This window comes from Myotis daubentonii, chromosome 11, assembly GCF_963259705.1.
Source record: "Myotis daubentonii chromosome 11, mMyoDau2.1, whole genome shotgun sequence".
In the NCBI taxonomy this organism is placed as follows: domain Eukaryota; kingdom Metazoa; phylum Chordata; class Mammalia; order Chiroptera; family Vespertilionidae; genus Myotis; species Myotis daubentonii.
This window is the reverse complement of record NC_081850.1, coordinates 55,911,240-55,917,395: the sequence shown is the minus strand read 5'-3', so window position 1 is coordinate 55,917,395 and position 6,156 is coordinate 55,911,240.

The window sequence follows — 6,156 nt, the reverse complement described above, 5'->3', positions numbered from 1 at the left end:
ACAGAAATAGTGGAGTGAGCATAATTAAAGGGAAAAGAAGAGATGAGGAGAGTGTGATAATTAGATTAGACCCAGCCCAGGCTTAAGCTGCCAGCAAGAACTAACTCTCCTTCTCCTGACCTCCAGGGGGGTGCCACTCCTTGGTCTTTTCCCAGCAACAAGTCAAACTGCATTTCTACACTCACTAGTACTTTGTCTCTTGGTTTACACAACCATCATGAGTTATTTACTGGCAGCAGAAGGACATGCCTGCATACTCTCTCCCCATCCCCTGGAGTGGGGGAGGAGAATGTGCTTTATGTGGGGGATGGGGGCTGACTTGGGTGGGTCTTTATCCCAATGTGAACTTCATGATGAAAAGCCTTCTAGAGCAGATTCAAGCCCAGCCCTGATTGCTCTAAAAATAAATAAATAGATGAGGAGAATCTCAGAGGGCACTTTGATACTTTCAGAGAGAGCATCTAAGGATCTCTGGGAAATGAGTAAAAGGAAGGACTAGGTAGTGGTGGACACAGCAAAGTTTTGCTCTTCTGGGAGGCTAAAAGGGTGACTTCAGCAATAAGGAATTTGGGTATTGATCCTCAATGATGTTTGGGAAAAACCTAATACAAATGATGTGTGATCACACAGAGAAGAGAGGAATGGTCCCTAGGAGTGGATGTGGGTTCACCAAGAACCCACCAAACCACAGTTACCTGTACTTGTGGAGTTGCTGGTCTGCATGTCAGAGAAATTAAAGAGACAGGTGTGTCAGGGTTTCAGTAAGGGTTCTCATGATATTGGAGTTCATGAAGGAGAAACATGCTTGCAGAATGAAGAAGTTGGGGGAATTTCAGTGGGTTTATTCAAAGGTCCAGGAAGGGCAGATGACCCTCAGTGTGGGCAGTCGCAGAGCTCTGTCTTTGGCACTCTCCTACTTAACATTTTGACCAGTGCTTCCAGTAAAATGGCACTGAGAAATACTGAATATGAGGCAAAGCAGATCCAAGATGTAGGATGCCCTCAATAAGCTAGAACATTGGGACATAATTACGGATGAATTGTTTCAATCCTGTCCATAGGCCCTCAAATTAAACTGCTGGTAAATAGGACCAGAGACATCTGGCTTGCTGTTCATTTGAAAAAGCAAACAACAACCCCACCTGGGACTCTTGGAGAACCATAAGTTTTCAATGACCCAAAGAGGGTGATATGACTGTTAGCAAAATGCAAGTAACTCTAGACTGCAAGGTCAGAAGGGACAGCAGTCTAGAGCCTGAGCACAGAAGGATGGCCAAGCTATTCTACATGCTTCTTGGCCCATGTGGAAGGTTTGTGGTCAGTTCTGGGTATTATCTTTGAAGAGAGCCATGGACAGATTCTAAACTGGTGGCTAGGGAAGACTGAGGAAGTTAGATAACACTTCTGAGGAAGAGAAGACTTGGTTGGGGATGAGAGTGAGGAGGTGCCTGTGACTGTCTTTGCTGAGGAGCTGCCAAGGGTGAGGGGGAGCACCATGGCCTCCAGCAGCAGATTGGGATCCAAAGCGGATGCAATAGGAAGGCTGACTTTGGTAGAGCCTAAGAAATAATCTACAGAAATTCCATTAATCAAATAATGGAGTGGGAGCCTCAGGAGGCACTGATCTGGCCATTTCTGGTGGTATTTTTTATCACCACCACCACCACCACCATCATTATCATCATCATCACCAGTTGCATGCCCAATAAGTTCTGTATGAAATACTTTATATGCATCATCTTATTTAATAAGGGATTTAATTATATACACTTGGAATAGTGCCTAGCACATTTGAGTGCTCAATACATACTAGTATTAGTTGCTATTTTATTAAGCCACACAATAACCTTGTTATTGTGAAAGAGGAATCATTTATTTTTCACTTTACAGACAAGGAAACTAAAAGTGACCCAAAGTTGCAACACTAATAATTGGTAAGCTAGAACCTGAACCCAGGACTATTGACTCCAAAACTCACCATTGCCCCTTAGGCTTGGTGCATTTTGGGACCAGAGACTTGACAAGACTCTTCCCAAATAGGGCTCTGTTCCTCAATTGTGCCTTTTATCCATCCATGATCTCCTTTGTAAAGGATCTGATTTTGAAACCTCTAAATGAGAGGGGCTTTGTGTTCCTTTGCCAGTCTGTTATGAGCTAAATTTCCTGCCCATGTACACTTAGGACCTGTCCAGACAACATGGAACCATCTTTCCACTGTTCTCAAACCACACGAGGAGCTGGGGTAGAAGAGAAGGCTCCAGGCTCTGCTGGTCCACCCCAGGCTTAGCACTGACTCCTGAAGGGTTTAGTCATAGACTGTCTCTAAGCCAGACACTTTCCCCTGATAACCAGAAGGAGAATTAGTTTCATGTCTAATTCAGCGGAGGACTCTGGCCAAGTCATTTTACCTCTCTCTGGTGTTGATCCTCAGCAGCATTCTTTGCTTCTTTAAGACTATTTTCTCTCCAGTCACATAAGGGCATCTTCAAGGAGAGGCATGTGGAGTAGAGGCACAGGCAGGGAGTTTGGGGTCAGACAGACTGGGTTTGGGCTCTGTCATTGTCTCTGCTGAGTGTCATTAGGCACATCATCCATCTGGACCTCAGTTTCATAAGCTGGGTGTCATTAGGCACATCATTTAATCCATCTGGACCCCAGTCTCATAATTTGCAAAACTGGGATTCTAACACCTATTTTTCAGGTAGTCATGAAGATTAAGATGATGCATACCAAAGTGTCTGGCACAGAGGAGGTAGGTGTTTAATAAATGGTAGCTATTATTACTACTCAAACTGTGTCACCAGACCACATTTGATGCCTGAAACTCAATTTTACGGTTTAAAAAACATGCCTTGTGAAAAGAGAAAAGCAACTTCGATTCATTCAACTAATCTTGTTTGGATCCATCATTCATAACTTATCCATTTAAAAAATGAAAACAAATAATGAACTTTTAAAAATCCAGCTGAGCTACTTTGTTGAAAGAAACATTTCAATATAAACATGAATAAGAAATACATGGGAGATGTTTGCAAACATGGCTTGTGATTTTTTTAACAAATGGGAGTTAGAGGAGAGGCAGCATGGGTGACAGGTCAGACTGGGAACAAGGTATTGGAAACTCAACCCAGTCCTGAGAGGAGGCAGTTTTGGGAAGTCAGATCTGGGTAGCTGGCACTGGGGTGGCAAGGGGTGTCCAGCCCAATATGGAAGGAGGACAGACAGCAGAGGGAGGCCTGTTTAGCCTCCCGCTCTTGTCCTGCTCACAGGGATGGGGTTCCTTCTGATAGGCAGTCAGTGGACCACGGTGCCCCAAAATCCCAGAAAGGGAAAAGGCACCATGTCTCAGGACCAACTCTGAACTGTGGTTTGGAGACCAGCTTCTGGTTCTTGTGTGTCGGTAGAGGACACGGGAGAAAGGATTGCTGAGGAGGTAGGGTTTTGGAAGATGAGAATTGAAGCCATACAGATCTGAGGTGATATTCATCACTTCCTAGGGGTGTACCCCTGACCATGTTGCTTTCTAAAGCCCCTACATCTCTTGCAAGGTAGACGAGCTCCTAAGGATCAGTGTTTACCACAGCCCTGGGACTTGGCATCTGCCAATGCATTTTATTCCCACTACTATGAAGGAGAAAAATCCTTAACCTAGCCACTTCTCACCACCTCCTGCCTGCACCTGGTTCTTGCCACCATACCTGGCTTATTGTAATAACCTCCTAATCGGTTTCCATGCTTCTATACCAATGATTCTTCACTTGACAGCCAGAGAGTTCATGTTAAAATATATCAGATCATGTCACTGCTCCACTTAGTATCCTCCAGTAGTTCCTACTTCATCATGTACAAGCCAAAGTCCTGACAATGCCTAGGTCCTACCTGATTCCCTCTGCCTTTGACCTTGGGTGCTATTGTTTTTCCCCTTGCTCACCCTAGCCAGTTGGCTTCCTGACTGTTCCTTGAACATGCCAGGCATACTACTGTCTTGGAGCCCCTACCATGCTGTTCCTTTATCGGGAACATCATTTGCAGGTTTTTCTTACCTCCTTTTGGCCTTTGCTGAAAAGTCACCTCAGTGTGTCCTTCTGTGACCTCCCTATTTCAAATTGCAGTCCCACCCTGTCAGTCTCAATCCTCTTTCCTGCTTTATTGTTGTTCATAAACTGACATAAAATATCTTATGCTTATTTCTGTTTATTGTCTCCCACTAGATTTTAAATTTTATGAGAACAGGATTTTAGTTTGGCTTATTTATTCCTGTGTCCTCAGCTCCTAGGACACTGCCCAGCACATAGTAGACACTGTAAAACATTTGTTGCAGGAACAAATGATTATCATAGCAAAAGGCTGGACTGTAGTTCTAGAGGAACATGGACTTGAGGCTGGTGGCTGAGGCAGGAACTCATCACCAGGAAGCACACCAAGGATCCAGTTACTCAAACTGGAACACAGGTCAGGGTGGGATCTGTGAGCCAGAGGGATGCCCAGACATCAGAAGTGGGGCATGAGATCAGAGCTTGGCCTGAAACCAGGCTGATGGAGAGTGAGTCTGGTTCTCCTGGGGTCTGTGCTGGTCCCAGGCCATGTGTCTTGGGGCCTGGGCACCCCATAAGTGGAGACAGAGGACAGGAAAGGCAGGTTGCCCATCAGGGCCTTCAACCACTTAGTAAATGTCAAGCAAAGTTCTTCTAGCTTTCAACTTATTCCCAGATGGAGGTGTCAGCAGATTATATTGGTACAAACTACAAGGAAAACATAAATGACAAAGGAAATAAAAGAAAAAAAGTAAAATGCTCATTCAGAAACCTGAGCTGAAAGATTGAGGAATGGCAGATGCCAGAAGCTTATGACTAGAGGATATCTGTGACGTCAAGTGAGACACCAGCTGAGTAAGCATCTGGAGATTACATTGTCCTATGGATTTTTGTTTGTTTGTTTGTTTGTTTTTGGTGGAGATGCTCAGGTCATCTCTTCCCAGGCAAACCTTCCAGCTTGGAGAGAAGAAAACGCTCCACTTAGCCAGCGAGGTGGTGTCTGCAGAAGCCTAGAAAGAGGAATTAGGGCAGGAAGAATTTGGCCAGTTTTCCCTGGAGCTGTCCAACGTACTCTCCAGGAGTTAGCTCAACCTCCCTTCTCCTTCATGTTTCCTGAGAACCTATCCTGTAATTCAGGGTTGCCCCTTCCTGCTTCATTGCAGAAGAGCAAGTTTGTGGACATAGTCTGGTCCAACTCCTTCAGCACATGCCTGAGGGAAATGAGGTCCAGAACAATCCAAAGTCAGGGCATTGTACCTCCTGCCTGCTGGGGAAGCTGTTTCCCATCCTCGTTCCCACTGCACTATGTAGAGAGCTCCTGTTGGCTCTGGGTTCCAGTCCTCCCTGGGTAGCTCTGTGTAATTTGAAAAACTGTGAAACCTCAGGGCATTCACCTGTAAAGTGAGGATGATAAGCAATACTTCTAGCAATGCAGAGGGCTGTTGTGAGGATTAGATTGTAAGGCATGTATTAAGTGTTCAGGGAAGGCTAAACACCCAACCTTGTTACAAGGTCATCAGTTTCACCCACAATGTTTGGTGCAGGATCAAGGGTGGTTTATTTATTTATTTATTTATTTGATGACCTGTGTCCCCCTGATTAATCACCCCTTGGGATTTTATATTTTCATGATCACGATGTATATTCTTCAAGTATGGAGAGACACACGGGGAGCAAAGCCCTAGATCAGATCACAGGACTGCTTTGCTTAAGGTTAGCCAGTGCAGACCTGGCAGAGAGAGGGCTAAGTCTTGCGGTGCGCGGACCCGAACCTGCGGTGGCCTGAGAACGGTGCTCCCACCCTGGGAGAATTTTAGGGCGGAGCCCTTCCAGAGTGGGGACGCGGGGAGGTCAAATGCCTGGAGGGGGCGGTAGCACAGGCAAGGTGAGGACTCCAGTCTTGCCTGGGTTTGGCAAAGGGCGGCTTCTCCGTCTGGTGGGGAAGAGAGGGGCTCTCATCCAAGACCCCAAGGACCAGCGGGACACCGAGTACCAGGAGGTGTTCCAGCGCCGGCAGTGGCAGCGTTTTCGGCTGTCCCTCCGGGCTGGGCCCTCCCCTCTCATTCCTCCACCCCAGGGAACCCGCGCAGAGGAGAACACTGGCTGCAGGTGCCTGACGCCT